Raw genomic sequence first — 22,589 nt, 5'->3', positions numbered from 1 at the left:
GCCACTTGGTAACAGTTAGAGAGAAGAAGTCAGCCTAATAATGACTTGAATGCAGAAAGGGAAATCTCTCTTCTGGAGCAAGATGTCTTCAGTGAACTGAGAAACAAAGGCATTCTGGTCTCAGTAGGATTCAATTAAAATGCTTCAGTGTTTGCTTTTCTGACAGTGTGAGACATCCATCAGTAATAAGTTCTTTGCTGCTGCTTGAAATCCAGCATCCAATTTGCCATTATGCAGGTTCTCTTTCTCTCTTTCTTTCTTTCTTTCTTTCTTTCTTTCTTTCTTTCTCTCCGGGATATCTTCTAACTGCTCTCACAGTGCAAAGTTAGCTGAAGACCCCAGCACTCAGCTGATCAAACAAAGAGGTTATCCTGATTGACACCTGCTCAGTGCGTGGCTTGGGGTGTTAAATGTAAAAATGTCCATCGTAAGAGGCACTCAAAGGGCTAGTCCACACAGCTGACTCAGTGATGCTGCAAGAAGGTTCCATCAATGATGAAGAAGGTCCATAAAGACCAAACAGTTCTAAAATGGTATGTTACCTACATGTGCTCTGTGCTCCATGTATTCACCAATTCCTACCATTGTTGCAGTGTTTCTCAAAAAAGGGGTTTTGGACTCATAGGTGGGCAGAGGACAGGCTGTGAGCCTCAGTGCCACAGCCTGCCCAGTGCCTCATCACTTGCCTGCCTCACCCTGGAGCCATAAGCTTTTGGATGGAGCAGTGGCAGCACCAGCAACTCCTTACATGCGAGTAAAGGTGGCCAGGAGATAGAGAGGTTCAGGGAAGCAGGGAAGTCTCCCTTCTCTAAGTCCAGAGATATTTATGGAAATTAGAATGAGATCAAAGTTTATAGGTTTGGGGGTTCCATCTAGATGATACCCATGAGTTGGTTCCAGGCCAGTGATCTTGTATCTGTAAGGTTAGACTCTATCAGGGGAAACCTGCTAAACCAGTAAACTAACTTCTTTGTTGAGGTAATGGCCTTAGCTGCTCAGCCAAGTACCCATCATCAGCATCTTAAAGAGTGAGCTCTATTGCCATAGAGACAAATGGGTGGGACTTTTCCCACCTCACCTGGCCGCATGCAGCATCATCCCAGGATGGAGAACAATAGACTGGGGGGCTGTGTGAGAGTTTTGGCTGGTACTGGAGCAGGAAACCCAAAGTTGGACTTGCTCTGTGCTGGACCCAAAGTTATGGTTTGGTCATCTCCCTGAGAACCTAATTGGGAAGCAAGTGGTGTTAATTCTGTCAGCCCCTCCATACTATGATCAGGTTGTATATATGTGTAAATGAAACTGTTTATATCCCAAAGACTCCACAGTCTTCAAGGAAACTGAACTATAGGTAAGCACAGTTCTTGTGTTCCTAATGTTTGTTGTTAAAGTGGTTTCTCTGGCACTGCATTGCTGATACTTCAGGAAGATGAGGGCAAGGCCTCAGGAAGGTCTAATTCACAGCTACTTAGAATCATAGAATCATAGAGTTGGAAGAGACCACAAGGGCCATCGAGTCCAACCCCCTGCCAAGCAGGAAACACCATCAGAGCACTCCTGACATATGGTTGTCAAGCCTCTGCTTAAAGACCTCCAAAGAAGGAGACTCCACCACACTCCTTGGCAGCAAATTCCACTGTCGAACAGCTCTTACTGTCAGGAAGTTCTTCCTAATGTTTAGGTGGAATCTTCTTTCTTATAGTTTGGATCCATTGCTCCGTGTCCGCTTCTCTGGAGCAGCAGAAAACAACCTTTCTCCCTCCTCTATGTGACATCCTTTGATATATTTGAACATGGCTATCATATCACCCCTTAACCTCCTCTTCTCCAGGCTAAACATGCCCAGCTCTCTTAGCCGTTCCTCATAAGGCATCGTTTCCAGGCCTTTGACCATTTTGGTTGCCCTCCTCTGGACACGTTCCAGTTTGTCAGTGTCCTTCTTGAACTGTGGTGCCCAGAACTGGACACAGTACTCCAGGTGAGGTCTGACCAGAGCAGAATACAGTGGCACTATTACTTCCCTTGATCTAGATGCTATACTCCTATTGATGCAGCCCAGAATTGCATTGGCTTTTTTAGCTGCCGCATCACACTGTTGGCTCATGTCAAGTTTGTGGTCAACCAAGACTCCTAGATCCTTTTCACATGTACTGCTCTCAAGCCAGGTGTCCCCCATCTTGTATTTGTGCCTCTCATTTTTTTTGCCCAAGTGCAATACTTTACATTTCTCCCTATTAAAATTCATCTTGTTTGTTTTGGCCCAGTTCTCTAATCTGTCAAGGTCGTTTTGAAGTGTGATCCTGTCCTCTGGGGTGTTAGCCACCCCTCCCAATTTGGTGTCATCTGCAAATTTGATCAGGATGCCCTTGAGTCCATCATCCAAGTCGTTGATAAAGATGTTGAATAAGACCGGGCCCAAGACAGAACCCTGGGGCACCCCACTAGTCACTCTTCTCCAGGATGAAGAGGAACCATTGATGAGCACCCTTTGGGTTCGGTCAGTCAGCCAGTTACAAATCCACTGAGTGGTAGCATAGTCAAGACCACATTTTACCAGCTTCTTTACAAGAATATCATGAGGCACCTTGTCAAATGCCTTGCTGAAATCAAGGTAGGCTACATCCACTGCGTTCCCTTCATCTACCAGGCTTGTAATTCTGTCAAAAAACGAGATCAGGTTAGTCTGACATGACTTATTTTTCAGAAATCCATGCTGACTATTGGTGATCACAGCATTCCTTTCTAGGTGCTCACAGACTGTTTGCTTAATGATCTGCTCCAGAATCTTCCCTGGTATTGATGTCAGACTGACTGGGCGGTAATTATTTGGGTCCTCTCTTTTCCCCTTTTTGAAAATAGGGACAACATTTGCCCTCCTCCAGGCTGCCGGGACTTCGCCTGTTCTCCAGGAATTCTCAAAGATGACTGCCAGTGGTTCTGAGATCACATCTGCCAGTTCTTTTAATACTCTTGGATGCAGTTCATCTGGCCCTGGAGACTTGAATACATCTAAACTAGCCAACATCTAAACTAGCCAACTAGCCAACTATCTCCTTAGTTATTCTGGGCTGTGTTTCCTCTGCTGAATCATTTGCTCCAAATTCTTCAGGTCGGGCATTGTTTTCTTTATCGGAGAAGACTGAGGCAAAGAAGGCATTGAGGAGTTCAGCTCTTTCTGTGTCCCCTGTTTGCATTTCACCATCTTCTCCTCTGAGTGACCCCACTGTTTCTTTGTTCTTCCTTTTGCTACGGACATACCCATAAAAGCCTTTTTTGTTGCTTTTAACCTCTCTAGCAAGCCTGAGTTCATTCTGTGCTTTAGCTTTTCTGACTTTGTGTCTACACGTGCTGGCTATTTGTTTGAATTCCTCTTTGGTGGTTTCCCCCCTTTTCCATTTTTTGTACACATCCTTTTTTAATCTTAACTCAGTTAAAAGTTCTTTAGATAGCCACCCTGGCTTCTTTAGGCACCTTCCATGTTTCTGTCTCATTGGTATTGCCTGATGTTGTGCTTTTAGTATCTCCCTCTTAACAAACTCCCAGCCATCATGAACTCCCTTTCCTTTTAGTATTACTGTCCATGGGATCTCACCCAGCACTTCCCTAAGTTTTATGAAGTCAGCTTTCTTAAAGTCAAGAAATTGAGTCCTAGTATGCTTGGCTGCTCCTTTCCGCTGTATAGTAAACTTCAGAAGAGCATGATCACTCGCGCCTAATGATCCTTCCACTTCTACCCCACTAACCAGGTCATCAACATTGGTTAGGACCAGATCTAAAATGGCTGTTCCTCTTGTTGCATCTCCCACTTTCTGGACAATGAAGTTGTCTGCAAGGCCAGTGAGGAATCTGTTTGACCTTATGCTCTTGGCTGAGTTTGACATCCAACAAATATCCGGGTAATTGAAGTCCCCCATTACTACTATCTCCCTTCCTTTTGCATGCTTGGCCATCTGTTCCAGGAAGGCATCATCTATGTCCTCCATTTGGCTTGGGGATCTATAGTAAACTCCCACAATGAGGTCACTGTTATTCTTCTCTCCCTTAATTTTGACCCAAATGCTCTCACTTTGGCTTTGAGGTTCTAAATCTTGGATCTCTTCACAGGTATACACATCCCTGACATATATTGCCACTCCCCCTCCTTTCTTGTCTGGTCTGTTTCTCTGAAATAGATTGTATCCCCCCATTATTACATTCCAATCGTGGGACTTATCCCACCAGGTTTCAGTGATGCCTATTATGTCATATTTAGTTTGCTGTACCAAGAGCTCAAGCTCATCTTGTTTATTTCCCATGCTTTGCGCATTAGTGTACAGACATTGAAGTCCATTAATCATTCCCCCGTGACTCTTATTTAAGGATTTTTTCCTCCCACCACTAGGTCTGTGTGCTGTTTGCTCCATTTGGTCTATGACATTTGGATGATCATCTTCCTCAATTGATAGACTCCTACCTTCAGGAGCACTGTCTCCCTCCCCCACATTAGTCAGTTTAAAGCCCTCCTGATGAGGTTTCTGAGATTTTTGGCAAAAACATTTCTCCCAACCGTTGTGAGGTGCAGCCCATCGCTTGCCAGAAGTCCATCTTCAAGAAACTGCAGTCCGTGATCTAAGAATCCAAACCGTTCCTGTATACACCATTTGCGAAGCCAGCTGTTCACTTCCACTATTTTCCCTTCTCTCCCTGGGCCACGTCGTTCAACTGGGAGGACAGATGAGATGACAATTTGTGCATTTAATTGCTTCAATTTCCTGCCCAGAGCCTCGTAGTCTCTTTTGATCTTCTGGAGGCTATTGCTTGCAGTGTCATTGGTTCCCACATGAACCAAGAGGAAGGGGTATTTGTCAGTGGGTTTTATGATTCCTTGCAGTCGTTCAGTTACATCTTGGATCTTAGCCCCGGGGAGACAGCACACTTCCCGAGACATCTTGTCAGGCCCACAGATCACTGCTTCTGTTCCCCTCAGTAGGGAATCCCCTATCACCACTACACGCCTCCTCTTAGGTTTGGTCGGGGTTCTTCTGTGAGCTGTCCACTCCAAGGTCGCCTGCACATTCCCTGAGGACTGACTTTGCTGCTCGTCTTCATATACCTGATCGACTGTAATGAGGGAGAGATCCTCAAATGGAGTCTGCTCTTCGTCTTCCATGCTAGGGGAGAGGACCTCAAAGCGATTGTGTATTTCTAAACAATCAGAGCGAACCCTGGGCCTCCTACTTCTTTGAGTCACGTTTCTCCATATATCTGGCTCCTGTGTTGGTGAACTAGCGTCCTTCTCAGGGGAGTCCCCTGTCTCCTCCTTGGTGGAGACGGTGTGCTCTGTTGCTTCCAAGAAGAGCTCCAGCTCTCTAATTCTTTGGAGCGTAGCTACACGTTCCTCCAGTTGCTGGACTTTGTCTTTTAAGAGGGCAATCAACATGCAATTGCTGCAGGTAAAGCTGCCTGCAACCTTTGGCAAGATGGCAAACATTGTTTGTGGAAGCTAAGCAGGTTTGGGGCTGGAAGGTTCCTGGATGAGAGATATGTACAAAACACTTAAGTAAGTGTTGTTGTTTTTAAATTTAAAGCATTTTTACCACACTTGTTAAAGGCTCCAGAGAAGACTGCAGATCAGGTACAATCTCAAAGGTATGGCACAAAAGGAAAATGGGACAGGGAGAGAGTGGGAAAAGGGAAACTCAGGAACCTGCTCTTAAAGTTGCAGTTCTTATAATGACCAGCTGGGATGAAAGCAGTTCAGGTACCCCAACTGGGAGAGAGTTGCGGAAGAGCCAAGGGTAGCTGGCCTCTCAAAAGAGCCAATAGAATAGCCCTTCTTTGCTTCAATGGCTCGGCAGTCTGAGGGAATGGCTGCTCCTGGCGATGCACTTCCTTGTTTCATCCCAGAGCGACTCTCCCAAAGGGTAAAGCTTTGGTGTCACCCCTTCAATGGTGACCCACCATCAACAATGGCCTTGCAGATAAGGTTTTTAATATTCTGTTGGAAGCCGCCCAGAGTGGCTAGGGAGGGCAGGCAAGATGCGGGGTGGGTGGGTTATAAGTAATCAATTATTCTTAATATTCCATCTCTCTGAGAGAAGTATCCATGACTCAACAAAAAAGAGGTGGTTTATTTACAGGACAGGGCAGATCCTTCAGACCTCTGCTGATGATGCTTCTTCTGGCTGTGTCTCAGTGGTGTTTATGCTGATAAGGGAGCTAAATGGCAATACCTCCACACAGGAGCAGATGTTGTTGTTGCTCTCTTCTGTATCCAGAGATGGCCTTCCTGATAAGCCCCACCTCTCAGGAAGCACCTATGGCTCCATTTTTTGGGGGGGAGGTTAGTTGTATTTTGATTCTATGGGAACCACGCTGGGAACTTGTTTGATCTCCATTATTTTAGACATTTCTGAAACAAATGAATAAATCACAGAGTGTTCCCCACAGCCCTGGTGCCCACCAAGCCCCTAGACTTTGGGACCCTCTTCCTCATTTTTCAATTCCACCAATTTGACCTGCCCGCTTGAACCACTTGAAGTCATCTGTAAAGAAACCATTCCCTTTTGCAGCAGCCGTTCAACTCTTCTGTCATCAATTTCCTTCCCAATCACTGTTTTCCCAAAGGGCCTGCCATCTTTTTCATCAGCTCCTTGCTCCTTACGCGTTACCTTTGTAAAAGCATTTGTTATTCATCTTCATCGCTTGCGTACATTTCCCTTTCATTTTCAATCTTGGTTTTCTTGATCATTTCCTTGCCTCCCTTCTTGTATTTCCCTTTCATCTTCTAAAACTTCACCAGCAGCTTTAACCCTCCCAATTCATCCCAGGGGACACCTTGGGAATAAGACATTAGCTCTCGGCTGACTTCTCCAAGCAGAAGCAGGGAGACATTCTTAAATAAATAAATGTATGCTGCACACATTATAGATGCCTTCCTTTTTTTCTCAGTCTCTATTTCAGCACCCACCCAGTTTTTCCTGTTTTTTCAAAAACTTTTTGTTCTATTTTTGTTTATTAGTTTCTCATAGGGTGACTTTACAGTGGAAAGCCCTTTATTTACAGGGCTGTCAGAGGACATAGGAAGAAAGGAGCAGGGATGTTCAAGCATATGGACATAAGAAGAGCCTGCTGGGTCAAGCCAATGGCCCATATAGTCCAGTATGATGTTCACACAGTAGCCAACCAGATGCCTGTGGGAAACCCACAAACAGGATTTGAGCACAGAAGAGCATTCTCCTCTCCTATTACTTCCAGCAACAGGTATTCAGAAGTATTACAGCCTCCAGTAGTGGAAGCAAAGCAAAGTCATTATAGCAAGTAGCCATAGACTTCCCCTGCCTGCCATTTCCCCAGTCCAAATTGCTCTAAGCACCATTTCTCCACTGTGGGTTTTCTGAAGTACAACATGCAATTTGACCTTCAGTCAAGTCCCATTAAGACTGAAGTGTTGCTTCTCTCTCAATTCATTCATTCTGCTCATGCAATTAAGAAGCACATCTGGAGGAGAGAGGGACCATACTTGCTAGTCCTGTTCCCTGACATATGGGAAGAAAGGCTGAAGCAGAGAGCCTGCTATAGTCCTATTGGCTCCCACACTTGATCTGGTTCTGAATCACATGGGGAGCTTACATGTGTCTACAGCTGGCTCCCTGCTTCAGACCTTCCCCCAACAGGGATGGGCAGCGGGGATGTGATGGCAAAGGAGTCTAGCTTGTTATGAGGATCAGCCAAGACTTGGGCCTCAGAACGTCCTTGCTTAGAAATGCTTTCATATTGTTCACAGCTTTCTGCTTGAACAGCAGTCTGGATTAGGCCTTACCTATCCAGCTTGCTGTAGGGGACGCGGGTGGCGCTGTGGGTTAAACCATAGAGCCTAGGACTTGCCAATCAGAAAGTTGGCAGTTCGAATCCCCGTGACGGGGTGAGCTCCCGTTGTTCAGTCCCAGCTCCTGCCAACCTAGCAGTTCGAAAGCACGTCAGAGTGAAAGTAGATAAATAGGTATCGCTCTGGCGGGAAGGCAAACGGCGTTTCCGTGCACTGCTCTGCTTTGCCAGAAGCAGCTTAGTCATGCTGGCCACATGACCCGGAAGCTGTATGCCGGCTCCCTTGGCCAATAAAGCGAGATGAGCGCTGCAACCCCAGAGTCGTCTGAGACTGGACCTAATGGTCAGGGGTCCCTTTACCTTTATCCAGCTTGCTACTTTCTTGCACACTGCCCGCTTGTTCTCCTCCCCTTCTGTTGGCTCCCTTTGCAATGAGCAAGTGCTTAGTTAGGTTTTGGGACAGCTGCTTTCTGAGTAATGTCTTGAATCTTGGGTTAGGGGCTACAGGAACTCACTAGCAATGCAGAATCCCATCAGCTCCCTAAATCTGCAAATAAGCAAGCTTGTCTCTGCTTTGACTGCCCACAGCCTGGCTCTGACACGCTTGCACAACAAATGATAATGGACAGCCATGAATCACCTAGACCGTAAGCCCTCTCTGCATGGAATGTGTTACTCCTGGGTCTGTAGAGCACCTAATATGCTTCTGGCACATCATAAATCTTGAAAAGTAATAGTACTTGATGATTCTTTTACCTTGCACTCAATTATAGCAGGGAACCTATTTAATCTAGCCACCATCTTCTTTCACAGCCTCCACCATCTTGTTCTAAAGAGGGTATGTTCTACTTTCGAACCAAATTCCATGAAATACTGCCACTCCACCAGAACCTCTCAAGCCAGGCAGGATCGAGAACTGTGATAGGGGAACATTCAAACTTTGAAACAATTCTCTTTCCAAAGACAATTATGCCTCCATGGAATTTGTTAATGGTGCATTTGGATAAGGGAGTAGGTAAGTTAATTCAATGCACCCAAGCCCTGTAACACATGCACAAACTGAATCCAATGCTAGCCCTACTCAGAGTAGTTCCATTGAAATCCATAGATACCACAGCTTTAGTTATATTACTTTCTAATATGAGCAGGACTCAGTTGACAACAAGGATGGGAAATCTGTGGTCCTCCAGATGTTGTTGGACTCCAACTTCCATCAGTGCTATCCAACATGGCCAGTGGTCAGGGATGATGAGAGTTGTAGCCCAGTAACAACTGGAGGACCACTGTTTCCCCATCCCTGCAGTAGGCTGAAGTGATATTCTTCAGGCAGTACTATGGAGGGGGCATTAATAGATGAAAGCAGAAACTAGCATCTGATGATGCAGTATGACCTTAAATGTTCGCCTTTCCATTGGGTGCTGCTTCAGGCAACAACAGCAACCACAAAATATTGATACACACACTTTACATGGGGTACATTCAGATGTGGGGAATATTGCATTAGTTTTCCTGATTATAAAGCTAGCACTTTTCTCCCATTTTCTACTTTCACACTGCAATACCAGTTGCATTATGGACCTGTGGGTTTAGTGTGACATTGGCATGTCACACTAAATTTCATTCATACCAGTGGACATAGTGTGACACAGCAATGAGTGTCACCAACCTACTCACCCTATCTACGCATCTGTGCTCCCCCATGATTCCCCTCAGGAAAGTGGCAAGAAAGAACTGTACAGTGGTACCTTGGGTTAAGAACTTAATTCGTTCTGGAGGTCCTATTCTTAACTTGTGGTACCACTTTAGATAATGGGGCGTCCCGCTGTCGCTGCACCACAGCGGCATGATTTCTGTTCTCATCCTGAAGGAAAGTTCTTAACCTGAAGCACTATTTCTGGGTTAGCGGAGTCTGTAACCTGAAGCGTATGTAACCCAAGGTACCAGTGTATGTCGGTATACCACCCTAAATTTCATACTTTACTGCTGCAGTTTTCTGAATTGATTATTTCTTGAACCAATTAACGTGGAAGGGCGTATTAAACTTCTATTAGATTCTGCTAGATTTCCAGAAGTGGCTTCTACATCAAGCAAAAGCTCAGATATAATATGGAAACTCACAGTTAGGAGAACATTGGGGAAATGGAATAAACTGCCTTATGAATGCAGCCATAGTGCAGCTGTTGTCTCACTTCTACTCCCTGTAGCGAAGGAGGAGATGGCACTCCTAGTGCAAATCCTCGCTCTGACATGGAGATTCCCTTAAAATGCTTGGGTTTGCTTTTCTGAAAGGCGTCAACACGTTAGTCTGTTGCAGCAAAAATGGCTAAGGGTCTTCTAGCACCTTTCCAGATAAGTGCATTTATCATTATCTTTCCATTATGACCTGTGCAGCACTCATTCAGCAAACCAAGGCCATAGGAAATGAGTGAAAATTATTCCCCAAAGTGTCACATTCTGAATATCTATCATTTACTTTGAAGTCCTATTTACACGGCAGAGGCAGAAAGGGGCATACTATTGTAGACAGAGACATGACAATAGGATGCACAGAGACAAAGAGAAGAGCAGATGGAAGGAAAGAGGGAGATAAAAGTGGACTTGGACAACCCTTGGTACACAACAGATGCTTGCCCCAATGTCCTTTAATGCCATTAAATAATATTAAGCATTTCCCCGCTGCAATTTGTTCCTTGCAGTGCCAAAAGGAAAAACATATATATGTATGGTGAAACAGCAAACACCTGAAAAGCTTTTTTTGCTTTTGATTCAAAATGATGCTTTGTCCAATGTTAGGAGAATTATTCTTCAGTCCCTGCCAGTGTGGCTGCTACTTTACAGGCACCTGTGAAATAGCAGCCACACTGGCAGGGACTGAAGAATTTATTTTATTATTATTTATTATTTATTTTATTTCTATACCGCCCTATACCCAAAGGTCTCAGGGCGGTTCACATTAAAAAAAAATGTGAACCCAGAGTCCAGACATGAAAGTAACTGCTCAGAGGGGGAAATGGGAAACAACAGAATGGCTAAAAGTACGTTCATCATGGCAACACTTTGGGCCTGGTGGGGTAATAGGTGACTTGTTTGGAATGCCAATGCATTTTTCAGGGAAACTGGATCAGAAATCTTTCCAGAGAGGTGAAGGAGCAAGAACTTCATTATGGTTTATAGGCCTCCGCCCCTTTTTTCCTCTCTCGCTACATAGTCAAGATGAAACAGTATTAAAGTGTGTGTGATTCTGGAAAATGGTCTAGAAATGAACTTTAGCTTTATAACTACTGCTAAGGTTATAATAGCTAAAAAATGGGGAGGGGGGGAGAAGCACTATATCTGAATGGATTGAGAAAACTTGGCCCATAGTAACTATGATTAAGCTACCGTATTTTTCGCCCTATAGGACGCACTTTTTCCCCTCCAAAAATGAAGGGGAAATCTGTGTGCGTCCTATGGGGAGAATGCAGGCTTTCGCTGAAGCTTGGAGAGCAAGAGGGGTCGGTGCGCACCGACCCCTCTTGCTCTCCAGGCTTCAGGAAGCTATCAGCAAGCTGAAGCAGAGCGCCCCGTGCTTCGGGCAGATATCCGCAACCTAGGGAGCCTGCTGCCCTTGTTTTTCTCCTCTAAAAACTACAGTAGGTGCGTTTTTAAAAGCTCGGGCTTCCCCCGCCCCAGTCCCGCGGCTGGGGGGGCGGGAATAAAAAAAAATTCTTTATTTCCCCCCAAAAAAACTAGGTGCGTCCTATGGGCCGGTGTGTCCTATAGGGCAAAAAATACGGTAACTTATTACAAAAGAATACATATGAACTAGCCCAACAGGTTGCTGGAAAAATTGATGTTCTTTGTAATGTTTTGGAACAAGTTTAACAAGAATGTCCAACCTTTTGCTGTTTTCAACCTGCTGCAACAGTATTTCTTTATGCTCTTTGTCTTTGGTTTATTTTGTTTATTAATTGAAACATGTAAAATAAGAAGTAAATGAATAGTCTCAATTAGACATTGACTACTTTTTCAACTCCTTTCTGGCAAAACAACCTTTCATGTAATTTCTGAAGGCAGCCCTTTTTAGGGAAGCTTTTAAGGATTGATGTTTTTATTGTGTTACCTAAAAATGTTGTAAGCTGCCCAGAATGGCTGGGGAAACTCAGCCAGATGGGTGGGGTATAAATAATGTTGTTGTTGTTGTTTCTATCCTAAAATCTTTGGGTGTGTCCAAAAAAGTCAGCATTGATCATACCTATCAGCTTGATTGCCATGACTTCCAGATTGGAATGGTGTGAAACCTTTAAGGGGAGGGAATGTTAAAATGAGAAGTCTTCAAGCAGAAAGCAAACCAGCTGAGATTAGACAGGCATCTTCCTAGCTGAACATCAAGCACATGACTAAGTCCTTTTTGCTCCAGCAGGCATTTTAAGGTAGTATTTTGTTTTATGATAACCGTTTATTGTTTTACTGTCCCATTCTCTGTAGATTGTTTTCTATGCGCACCGTGTAGAGATGCAAATAATTAAGTGGTATATAGATGAATTAAGATGTAATAAGATGCAAAGTGAACAAATCTCTCACCCATCCTTTGGTTCTCCGTAAAGCTGAACAGGGGCCAATGTTCCATCTCTCTCTCCCTCCCTCCTTTTTCATGCTAGTAAACTTTTACTTTCAAGAGCTTCCTGCATCTACTACCATTTCTTATAGAACCATCAGAAAATAAGGGCAATAAGAAGTAACATTCGTCCAGGGATTCCCCCCCTTCCCTCTATTTCTTCCCTCCTCTCCCCTGAACTAGCTGCTACCTATTCCCTTCGTGAAGGTACAGGGCACATAAGCCTTTCAGAGGGGATGCAAAGAGTATGTTTAAAGATCCAGCTGGCTATGCAGCAGTACTAGATGTCTGTCAAATGCAGGAACTGCCAGCGTGGAAAGTGACATCTGCCGGCCAGTAATGGCGGCCATACCTCACCGCTAACCCAACTGCTACAAGTCCAGTTCAGCTTGCCACCCTGAGCTCCAACCAACTGTCAGTACTCTGTGACAGCTGCCATCTTATTCCACAGCCATAAGCCTTCTTGGCAAGAGCAAACTTGAGCACTGTGGAGACGCTGCCTGTCATTGGCTGGAAAAGACACAGGAAATGAAGACGCAGCGGAACCCTGGGAAGGCGCAACATGTTCAAACCACCTGACAGTCGTTCCAAGACATACTCGAGTCTCCAAGGTTGTTCTTTGTTGACTGATATGATTGGACAAGGCACAGTAGGCCCCAGAACTCCTATTCTGTGTTGCTTTAATTGAATGTGTCACTGACAAGGGACAATCATTTGCGCGGCGGCATCTATTCCAAATGAAACAATTGTTTTAAAATAATTGGGCTGACAAGAGGGCTGGCAGCTACTGAGGATAACCTACACACATTTACTACTGAGTGGAAGACAGAACATGCTTATGGTAATTGCTTATATGCGGTTTCTTTATTCTGCTTCTCTTCTGACACAAAAACACACCATGCTAAAGACAGAGGTTTTATATTTATTTTTGCAAACCTATCATTTCAATAGCACCAAGCAATTATTGTGACTCCTTTCCATTCGGTGTGTGTACTTTGCACCTTATGGAAACAAGCTCAGTTAAAAATGAGGAGGGAAGCCTGCAGAAATTATCTAAACAGAAATAATTTGAAGTTAATTTAAGTCAAATGCAAGTGGGCAGAGGTGGGGCAGCTGGGTGTAAAGTATCACAGAGCCTGCATATTTCTCTGTTCCAGTCAACTTTTTCATCAGCTGAGGATCCGGCTCTTAATTGTTCTTGGGGAATCTCATAGCTGATCAAGGAGCTTAACAAACCCCAATTAAAGTCTGTGTAATTATGCATGAGAAAGCAGGACGTCAGTCACATGTGTGTTCCGACAGTTATTGTCTTGTGAGACACTGACATTTAGCACTCTCTTCTGAAAGAAAAGAAAAGGATCATAGCCAAGGGCTTGAAAAAGGGCAACACTGAAGAATAAAGGTCTGTACAGTATTTACAAGTGATCACAGGAGAAAGTGCATCCACATAACAGTTTCTATGATCCATACACATTAGCACATAACTAGAGCACATCAATAACACATTGGGACACAACTAGAGATGTGGGGATTCAATAAGGTCAAGTATTGGGAAGGGAACTCCTTAAGCTTCTACCTGGCATGGGTTTGCTCCACCTCCTCAGTAGAGGAAAGAGGGCCAGATGAGAGATACAGCTTAGAACCAGAATATCAAAAAGATTGGGCCACAAAGCAGTATATAAATAACCCAGCAAGCTGTGTAACACTTTGGTTTTTATAGGACATACCTTCTCCTCCAGTCCTCAACATTTTCTCCATCTGCTTCCTATAGTGAAGGCTTTGAGCGGAGTGGGGCATATTTCTTTCAGGTGAACAAGAGGAATGCCTTCCCCTCTGACCTCATGATAGCCAGTCCTCATTACAGCACCAGAGACATTTCTATACAAGGCCACGGTGCTGCCATCTCCTTTCAAAAAATAAATGAAAGTTGAGGGCAAAAAAGACATTCTAAAAAAGATTAAAACCTGTCACAGTCAGTCTAAGAGAAACGGCAAGATATACAGTCATTATCTCACTTTCTCTTCATATTATTTCTCCACCCTGGATGATTATTGGCATCTGGTCAACCTGTCATGACAGAGTCCAATTAAAATTATATATCATTGCAAGTTTTCTCTCCCCCCCCCCTTCACTCGCGGTAATATTCCCGCCGGACGGGAGATCCCTTTGATAGCAACTTTGATGTCCACTACTTGGCATTTTAATTTCCTGACAAATCTATCATATGTAATTTGTCACTGGGGCAATCTGTCTCACAGCGACCGTAAAGAAGCACAGGGCCTGGGGCTTTTCTCTTGCACTTTGACACAGAGATGGTTTTTCACAAACGTACTTCTGTATCACTAGGTCTTATCTGCAAGGGCTTCCTTTGACATTCTCTTCTTCACCACTCTTCATAATGGTACATGCAATCTTGCTCAGTGGGTTTTCTTTTCTATCAGGGCAACATTTTTAATGCTGGTTAGCCATATGGTTTGCCGTGTGCCCAGGCTCAAGAATGACCGTTAGCAACAATATCACTTTTTCAGAGTATAAAAAGAGCCTTGCAGGATTAGTCTAGGTAGCCAATAATATTTATTTATTCATTCATTCATTCATTCATTCATTCATACCCCACCCATCTGGTTGGGTTTCCCCAGCCACTCTGGGCGGCTTCCAACAAAATACAATAAAACATTAAACATTAAAAACATCATCATCATCATCATTTATTTGTACCCCACCCATCTAGCTGGGTCTCCCCAGCCACTCTGGGCAGCTTCCAACAAAGATTAAAAATACATTAAAATGTCACACATTAAAAACAGCCTTCAGATGTCTTCTAAATGTCAGGTAGTTGTTTATCTCTTTGACATCTGATGGGAGGGCGTTCCACAGGGCAGGTGCCACTACCGAGAAGGCCTTCTGCCTGGTTCCCTGTAGCTTTACTTCTCACAGTGAGGGAACCGCCAGAAGGCCCTCGGCTCTGGACCTCAGCATCCGGGCAGAACGATGGGGACAGAGATGCTCCTTCAGCTATACTGGGCTGAGGCCATTTAGGGCTTTAAAGGTCAATACCAACACTTTGAATTGTGCTCGGAAACGTACTGGGAGCCAATGTAGATCTTTCAAGACCGGTGTTATAATGGTCTCGGCATCCACCCCCAGTCACCAGTCTAGCTGCCGCATTCTGGATTAGTTGTAGTTTCCAGGTCACCTTCAAAGGTAGCCCCACATTCCCTAAACTGTATAGCAGGGAGGATATAGTCCTCTCCTGCTATTGTCTCCTTCCATCCACCCTACAGCAATTGGTATTCAGTGATATCCTGCCTCTAGGAAGACTTGTACTGTCTCTCCTTGATTTCAGACAGAGACCTCTCCCAGCCATATTTGGATAATCCTAGGATTGAAACTGGGAACATCTGCCTGCAAAGCAGATGCTGTATCACTCAGCCCCCTTCCATGTTTTTCTCTGAATTTGAGAGGGGATCAAGGTTAGAGAACATGACACAATTCAAAGAATCAGTTCAGGTTTTGAAAGCCAAATTTACTTGCACCAGGTTGTCCTAAGGAATACACTATATGCCGCATGTTTTAAGTCAGGGATGGGGAACCTGGCTGGCTGGGGCTGACAGGAGTTGGAGTCCAGCAATATCTGAAGAGCCAGTTTCTCCACCCCTGCATTAAGGTATTTCAAGGACATCTTACTCAATGCGATCCTTTTCATTTTCTGAAGTGAGAAGAGAAGGCAGGGCCTTTTCAGTTGTTGCCACCTCATTATGGAACTCTACCTTGTAGAAAGCCTACCAAGATCAATCTATTAATTTCTAGGAAGGAGACTTAATTGGCTTATGCTGATTGGTCTGGCTAATAATTGACTGAGAAAGCATACCTGAAGCAGTAACCTAACCTTTATTTATGTTATTTTGTGTCTGTCAAGGTTCCTGTAAAACAGGCCCTTTATCCCTCCCCCCCCCCCATTCCTCTCTTGCTAACACAAACATAAAATCCCTTCCTTCATTGTTCCAGGGGGGAAAATAAGACTTACAGCTTTGTTTCCCTATTCAGTTTGTAATTTAAAATAAATATGGACAGTGACCTAGCTGTAGTGCCAACACTGTCAATATGAGATTTCAATTTTAAACTCTGCCCTTTCATCTAATTTGAAAATGGCCAACAACTATTCTGCATTGTATCAAAATGTTCAATTTCTTCAAACTTGTGTCTTTTCTCATATTGGGATTAGATATATGAAAACACTTTGGAGAGCAAGGACACTTGAACAAATACCGTATTTTTCGCCCTATAGGACGCACCGTCCCATAAGGCGCACCTAGTTTTTTTGGGGGGGGGGGAATAAAGGGAAAAAAATTATTTTCCCCCCAGGCGCGGGGCTGGGGCGGGGGAAGCCCGAGCTCCCCCCAACCCCAGCCCCCAGAACAGGCAACTCTCCGCAAGCCGTGTGAGCCCAGCACTGGGCTCCCGCGCCTTGCAGAGAGCTGTGCAAAGCCTGGAGAGCGAGAGGGGTCGGTGCGCACCGACCCCTCTCGCTCTCCAGGCTTCAGCGAAACCCTGCATTCGTCCCATAGGACGCACACACACTTCCCCTTCATTTTTGGAGGGGGGAAAGTGCGTCCTATAAGGCGAAAAATATGGTAAATGCCACAGCGGAGGCATTTCATACATTGCAGAAAACATAACAATAATATGAAAGTTTCCTGTATTTTGGAATTCTGGATCCAGCAATCATCACTCTTCCCCAAAATTGTCTGCTGTCAGACTGACAACCACCTCCGCTGCTGAACACCAGCTCCCGGACCTCAACTAATAAGTGGAATTGGAAGGTGTATGCAGAATATACAATAATATGGAATGGTGGGTGGTGCTGTGCTCTAAACCACTGAGCTTGCCGATTGGAAGGTCGGCTGTTCGAATCCCCACGATGGGGTGAGCTCCTGTTGCTCGCTCCCAGCTCCTGCCAACCTAGCAGTTCGAAAGCACGTCAAAGTGCAAGTAGATAAATAGGTACTGCTCCGGCAGGAAGGTAAACAGTGTTTCCGTGTGCTGCTCTGGTTTCGCCAGAAGCTGCTTAGTCATGCTGGCCACATGACCTGGAAAAACTGTTTGTGGACGAACGTCGGCTCCCTTGGCCTGTAAAGCAAGATGAGCACTGCAACCCCAGAGACATTTGTGACGACTTAACTGTCAGGGGTCCTTTACCTTTGCCTTTATGCAGAATATACAATAATATGGAATATTGACCTCAGGCTTTTCTAGATTGCCCTCCTTTCTGTTGTCTTGGACACAATGAATTCAGCCCTCATACCCTGACCACTTTACGGGCATTCACCATCTGGGAAACCAGCTTGCTTCTTCCAATTTATGGCATCCACTTTGCTGAAATGGCACAATTTAGACAATCCCTCTTCCCTCCACTACAAATCCTCCCATGCAAAGATCGCTGCTTGATTTTCTTCTGCAAGTGACACTATAGAAGTCATCCCTCCTGACCAAGGAATTATATTAGGGTCACCCACGACTACTTCTTCTGACTTCCTGGAAACAAAAGCCCACAAAGGCAGCAAGCATAGAGAAATGTATCATTCGCCTTATGCCCTATCCATCATCTTAGTGAAGAAGACCTCCTGCTAGGGTGTGACAGGTTCTGATGAGATGTGCCACGGTGGCAGGAGGGGGGCAAGGAGCCAAGAAAGGAAATGACAGGCAGAAAATGGATGGAAAAAAGTAAACGAAGAAGCGGTAATGACCACCATTACCAGGCCTTGCTACACTGCAAAGCATGAGTGCCTTCAAGAAGATAGATTTCCAGATCTCAAGGAAGACAGTGACTGAGGGAAAGGTGACAGAAGGAAAAGCCCATTGAGAAAAGAAAAAGAAATTGAATTTTCAAATAGCAAGGGTGGAGGGAGAGGCAGAAAGAGCACACAAATAGAAAAGTGCACTTTCCTAGGTCAGAATATTTGGCTGTCTTGTCTGGTATTGTCTACTCTGGGGATGGGGAACCTCCAGACGGTGATTCAAATCCAACTCACCAGGCCCATCTATCAATGTGCTTCCTAGACCACACCCTCACCCTAGGTCAGGGATCTCAAGCTCAGGGGCTGAATATTGCCCTCACACCATTCCCCTAGAAGAGTTTATAAGTGTGTAGAAACTATCCTGCTATACAAAGGTAAAATCCACATTCATTGTCCTGCCTGCTTTTCCCTCTGGCCCCACCCACCACAGGCATGTGGCCTCCACATGTGGCTCCCTTTGCTGCTGCTCGAGGCTCAGGTGGCCTCAGTGGCACAGAGTGCCTTACATCAGCTTTGGCTGGTGGCCCAGCTGCACTCCTGTCTGGGCAGGGATAGCCCAACATCTGTGGTCTGTGTTCAGTTAACCTCTGGGTTATATTACTGCAATGCATGGGGTTACATGGGGTTGCCCCTGAAGACGGTTCAGAAACTTCAGCTGGTGCAGAATTCAGTGGCCAGTTTGCTCACCAGGGCAAGACGGTTTGAGCATATTACACCGATCCTGGTCTGACTGCACTGCCTGCCAATTAGTTTCCAGACCCATTTCAAAGTGCTGGTTTTGACCTATAAAGCCTTAAATGGCTCAGGACTGCTTTAACACAAAGACTGCCTCTGCGCATATGAACTACCCAGGACCCTGTGATCATCATCTGAGGTCCTTCTTTGTGTTCCTCCTTTGCAAGAAGTCTGGAGGGTGCCAACACAAGTACGGGCATTTTCTGTGGTGGCTCCCCATTTGTGGAACGCTTGCCCCAGGGAGGTTTGCCTGGCGCCTTCGTTCCATATCTTTAAGTGCCAGGCAAATACATTCCTCTTTTCCCAGGCCTTTGGCTAATTAAACAATCTGTGGTCTTTTAAATTGAGTGTGTTGGTGGGTTATTGTTTTTGTTTGTTACTATGTAATGTATTTTTGTGTTTTTATATTGTAAACCGCCCAGTGAGCCTCAGATGAAGAGCAGTTGAGGAGCAGTTGAAGAGCAGATGAAGAGAAACTTAATAAATATGTTCGCCAAAAGGAACTGCTCAACCAAATGTGGGTAATATCTCAGCATGCAAAGCACACAAGTTCCATATATTCCTTCACTATGAATATAAGAAGAGCCCTTCTGGATCAGGCCAAGGGCCCACCTAGCTGAACACTCACAGTGGCCAACTAGATGCCCACAGGAAGCCTATAAGCAGAATCTGCAATTCCCAACAACTGGTAGAATCACAGGATTGTAAAGTTGGGAGCACAAGGGTCAACATACAAATGAAGATAGAACATACCCATTGTCAGCCTTATCCACCACAAATTCACCTCCCTTAAGTTCACTTCAACTCTGAATGAGAGAATCTTGGCATAAGTATGGGGTTTTTTTTGCCAAACAGGAAAGGTAGTTCTGCCCTCGGTTATGACTGATGGTACACCAATATTGAAAAGAAGAGAAAATTACCAGTACTGTACCAGGATGGTGGAACAGAAAACATGCTGTCCTGCTGTAATAATGTTGGGTCTTTCATTAGCAGTATTACCATACTTAAAAGAAAATCAACATTTCCCCCTATGTTCTTCTTTAACTATGCTGCTCAGATCCTGAATTGAATATTGCAGCTGAATATTTAAAAAAATACTCAACATATTCCACCTCCGTCTTCTTTTCACAGAAAGAAACCACCCTTCTTAAACTTACTTCTCTGCTACGCCATCTATTTATCAGTGGCATAGCTATCCCCTGGATCTTTCTGAGTCATCAGCCTCCTCCTAGCACTGTGGTGGCGTAGATCACGTGCCCCACGACATCTTTAGCACGGCATGCCTATAAATCTACATATATAGACATAAGTCACTCTAGGGAGGTTGGAAGTGAATCAGATCTGGTTAGAAATAATAAGCAGCAGAAAACTAATGGGGCCGGCATCGTTCATTACCCATTGGGGAACAGTGCTTGAACAGGAAGTGCTTTGAGCCAACACGAGTCCGAGGCTAAATAAAACCTTCTCTCTATGCTGGTAAACCTCACCTGGCTAGCACAGCAAAAAATAAAAAATAAAAAAGAGCCATCGGAATAACAAATAACAGTGGAGAGTCACTCCGGACCCATTCTGAAACAACAGAATACACTTTAAAAAGCAGTAAAACCAATAAAAATCCAGTCATCTTGAAAAAGGAGAGTCTTAGCTGCAATAAAGGCAGTCAATAAAGAAGCTCTCTCATTTAAACATCAAATGCACATTGTTTTGCAACACCTGTTATTCAGCCATAATAGCTTTCTTAACCTGTCAAAGTGTTTAAGCTGAGGAAAAGGAATGGGCCTCCAGCTGTGTGCTTCAGCAGAGAAAGCCTGTGCGAAGCAATATTAGTTTAATGAAATGTGTACAGATTGTAATTGTGGTAATAAGAGGGCAATTCCCCCAGGGGCAGTAGGAAGGCGGCAAAGGCAGTCGAGCAGAAAAACAGAAGCCGCGGAGGAAAGAGATGGAGGGGAGGGAAGCTGGAGGGCAAAGCCTTGAACCCGCCCACGTTCTCGCCCTCCTGTCCACAGGAAGGACGTTGGAAGGGGTTAAAGGATTCATCTTCCTTGACATGTCGGCTGACCCTTAGCAAATCGCAAGTGGAGTGAAAGCGCAGGGCGGGAGTGCAATCCCAGCTTTTTCTACAGCTCTCCGGGGAATCCTCGGCGGAAGATGCTGCAAGGAGAAAGCGATCATAGATTGTCACTCTCCATCACACAGGCTCAGGCATGGTGATAATAAAACATCATTACAGCAGCAGGGCAGAGGCGGGAGGAAATGCAAAGGATGGAAAGAGATGGTTTGCTGGCTCATTCCATTAAGTCCAGGATTTGGTAAAAGCAAAAGCATTTAGCAGATTCCTGGCAAGCGTACAGCTGAGAGGCAGAGTCTGACACCGCAACAGAGGGAAGCAGATAATGGATCGGAAATGATGTGACCGGGAAACACGTTCTAAGGGGTTTTCCTTGTGCGCTGTAAAACGCTGTTAAGCAACTATGCTGAATGCTATGCCAGAACTTTGGCAGCAGGACTTTTATCTGAGTTCAGTTTATCTATAAGTAGGGCAGGGAGAACCAATGTGGTACCCAACCCCAGCCAATGTGGCCACTGGTCAGAGGTGAGAGGAATTGGCGTCCAGAACATCTGGACGGCACTGCATTGGCTACCTCTGATTTATGGCAGGGGTTCCCAAGTGTGGTCTGTAGCCCACCAATGGTCTGTGAGCTCCATTCAGGTGGTCCACAGCAGCAACTGAAGAGCAGCATCAGTGTGGGTGGGTGTGTAACAGCGTGTTTCTGCATGTGTGAGGAACAGCAGGCACAGTGGCTGCTCAGTCATTTATAGAACTGGACAGTCCACCCAGAAGGTGAGTTGGATGGACAAGAAATGACAAGGGGGATGACACTCTGCCTTCCTAAGAGGAACAAAGCTGAAGCTGGTGGCAAGATGGGGGAAGGTTGCGAGTGAGAAGAAGCTGACAAGCTAAGGAGGAGTATATACAAGACAAAGAGAGTTGCTCAGAGTAGGAGTTGTCCTTGATTCTGATACACAATCCAAATATAGAAGCAAGATGAATGCTGAATCTGACCTAAGACTCCTGCTGACAAATATTACACCAAGCATCAAACACAACCGGCATATCCCTCATATTAAAATGTTCATATTGATTTTAACTGCATTTGTTGTTTCTTTTTCTTTCTGACTGTGTTTTATTGTATTAAGAACTTGATTTCTTCTTTTCTTTTCCTTTTTAAACAGCGTGGCTCTTCAAAATTGCTAAGCAACCAGCAGAAAAATCAGGAAGTGGCCCTTCCATTGCAGGGGATTGGACACGATGACCCTTGAGTTTGGATTGGATTTGGATTTGATATCCCACCAATCACTATCCTAAGGAGTCTCAAAGTGGCTAACATTCTCCTTTCCCTTCCTCCCCCACAACAAACACTTTGTGAGGTGAGTGGGGCTGAAAGACTTCAAAGAAGTGTGACTGGCCCAAGGTCACCCAGCAGCTGCATGTGGAGGAGTGGAGATGCGAACCTGGTTCACCAGATTACGAGTCCACCACTCTTAACCACTACGCCACACTGGCTCTCTGAGTCTTCCTTCCAACTCTACAAGTCTGTGATTCTATTATTCTACAGTCCACCAAAACACTCAGCAATTTTCAAGTGGTA

At 44.9% G+C, this 22,589-nt stretch overlaps 1 long non-coding RNA gene across 2 annotated transcripts; it reads left to right on the top strand.

Moving 5' to 3' along the window:
* The first annotated feature begins 337 nt into the window (after positions 1 to 337).
* LOC308485486 lies at positions 338 to 12,960 on the top strand. 2 transcript variants are annotated; one of them, XR_013990559.1, is made up of 4 exons: positions 338 to 533; positions 7,001 to 7,242; positions 8,620 to 8,821; positions 12,855 to 12,960. It is a non-coding gene; the product is annotated as an uncharacterized lncRNA (long non-coding RNA). The 2 variants fall into 2 exon arrangements; XR_013990560.1 differs by lacking the exon at positions 12,855 to 12,960 and adding an exon at positions 10,287 to 10,465.
* Positions 12,961 to 22,589: the final 9,629 nt, after the last annotated feature.

This window comes from Podarcis pityusensis (genome assembly GCF_964106645.2).
Source record: "Podarcis pityusensis genome assembly, chromosome: 9".
Taxonomy (NCBI): domain Eukaryota; kingdom Metazoa; phylum Chordata; class Lepidosauria; order Squamata; family Lacertidae; genus Podarcis; species Podarcis pityusensis.
This window is presented reverse-complemented; position numbering and strand designations above follow the sequence as displayed.